The 1998-nt window shown below is 63.6% G+C and overlaps 1 long non-coding RNA gene across 3 annotated transcripts; it reads right to left on the bottom strand.

The window, feature by feature from the left end:
- Window positions 1-8: 8 nt before the first annotated feature.
- Window positions 9-1991, bottom strand: LOC105311018. Of its 3 annotated transcripts, none has more exons than XR_897599.2 (4): window positions 1711-1991; window positions 1468-1619; window positions 615-747; window positions 9-308 (listed from the first exon to the last, which is right to left on the bottom strand). It is a non-coding gene; the product is annotated as an uncharacterized LOC105311018 (long non-coding RNA). The 3 variants fall into 3 exon arrangements; XR_002778736.1 differs by having other exon boundaries at window positions 1468-1648; window positions 1711-1725; XR_897597.2 differs by having other exon boundaries at window positions 1468-1991.
- Between the last annotated feature and the right edge of the window lie 7 nt (window positions 1992-1998).

Raw genomic sequence — 1998 nt, 5'->3', positions numbered from 1 at the left:
CCTTGCCTCGGTGCCTCCTTCTTTCTGCACTCACCTAAGAAAGGAGACCGTTCTGGACAGAAGGGCAGGCCTTGAGCTGGAGGGTCACCTGGTGCAACGGGCACCCCAGGCAGGTGACTGAGGTTACTGTAGACATCATGGGGATGAGAATAGTCGAACGTAGGCCCCTGCTCTCGGCCAAATAGGGCACTGAGGCTTCGAAAGCCCCCCAGAGACAGGTACATCATGACAGCCAGCTGGGAGCCCACCAGCAGGGCCAGCGTGCAGGGCCGCTCCAGCAGCCTCCGCAACATCCTGGGGTTTGAGGCCTGGGGGGAGAGAGAGAGGAGAGTGCTGGGGGGCAGGCAGGAAGGGAGCTCACCATGGGGATGAGGGGGTGCCAAGGTAAAGAGAAAAAACAGGCAAAGAACGAAGTCACAGAAGGAAGCACACAGGTGCACAGTCACGCAGGATGTAACCACTAGCAGCCCTACCACCTGTCACTTCCAGCCCAAGTTTCGGTGTCCTCCACTCCTCCCCAACCCACTGCCACCATCTCCTCTCAGTCCCCACCCCCAATTCAGAGGAGCCTCTGGAGAACCTCCCTTCCAATTCAAAGAGGGAGAGAGACTCACCTAGGCTCAATCTGCCTTCTTCCAGATCATGGGGGCTCCAAGGGGTCCCGGGGGAGCAGAGATGTGAGGCATCATCCAAAGTTGGAAATGTCAGAGGCCAGACAAAGGCTCCAACCAGCACTCCTGGGACCAGCTGGAACAAAAGTGGGCAAGGATGACCAAGCCACCCGCGGAGGGAAAGTGGTTGGGAAAAGAAAGGGGAGGAGTGGGGGAGGCTAGGTCCCTGGCTGTCCCACAGGCAACGCCGGCGTGTCAGGTTAACTCCATACTCACCCATCCCCCACACCAACAGGATCAACCTGTTTCGGGAGTGGGGACAGGGCGGCGAAGGGAAATACTACTTTCGCCGGGGGGTGAGGCAGTCACGGCAGCACTGCGGAGTGGTCTCAGGGGAACCCAGGGCTGAGGAGACGGTTCCTTCCCATTCCTCACGAGTCTGGGAGCTAGCTCCGCGGGTGCCGGGAGCGTGACCACCTGGGAGCTGCGAGCAAACACCCCGAGGCGCGGCGGGGAGCGGGCTGGGGCGGCGTCACTACCTCTTCTGCCTCCCCCAGCCCGCCGCTAAAGTAAGCACAGCCAGGGAAGGCCGGGCAGGACCTGCCAGGGTACCTGGGCTCGCTCACCTGAAGGGGTGTGGTCGGCGCTCTGCAGGGGGCACAACCCGAGGCTTCCCGCGCACCCCCATCCCACCCAGCCTCCTCGTGCGCGCGCCCTCCCTTGCTGTGAACCGTCCGGCCTCGGTCCCCGCTTGCACCCGGGCCCCGCTCCCTGCCCGAGCTGCTCTGCAGCCTGTGCCCCGAGCTGCTCATGCTCCCGGTCGCCGGACCTCTCCCCGGGCCTCAGCCCACCACACCTGGTCGTCTGTTTCCCGTCCTCACCGCCACCCTGATAGCCGGGCAGGTACCGCTGCCGCCATCTTGGAAGCGGGCGCGAGTGGGCGGGGCCTCGCGCCACGGGGGCGGGGCTTCGAGTTGCGGGCGGGGCCTCGGCGAGTCTCGGAGGAGGCTACCAAGCAGGCGGAAGGGGCTCGACCCCTGTGGGAGCCGGCGGGGGACCCATCGCACCCGACCGATCCCCGGCGGAGGACCCATCGCACCCGACCGATCCCCGGCGGAATGCCATCTCCCACTGCTCTGGCTTGTAAAAGCGGCAGCTCAAACAAGACTTTCTTCCCTCGACCAGGCCGGTGGAACAGTTGCTGGCGCGTCCGAAGACTTTACCGTCCCTCCGGGCTAGGTCGGGCGCGTTACTCTGTGTCAGAGGCGCCCCTGCCCCATGGTGCCACTTAGTGTCAAAATTGTTTCTTGCCTAGGGTACAGAGATGCTGACTGCTCGGCGCATTGTTGTATCCACACGGTGTCCCCCAAGCCTAGAAATAGAAACA

The sequence above is a fragment of the Pteropus vampyrus genome, unplaced genomic scaffold (genome assembly GCF_000151845.1).
Source record: "Pteropus vampyrus isolate Shadow unplaced genomic scaffold, Pvam_2.0 Scaffold21504, whole genome shotgun sequence".
Classification (NCBI taxonomy): Eukaryota; Metazoa; Chordata; class Mammalia; order Chiroptera; family Pteropodidae; genus Pteropus; species Pteropus vampyrus.
The sequence above is the reverse complement of the archived record's forward strand: the minus strand, read 5'-3'. Positions and strand labels throughout refer to the sequence as shown.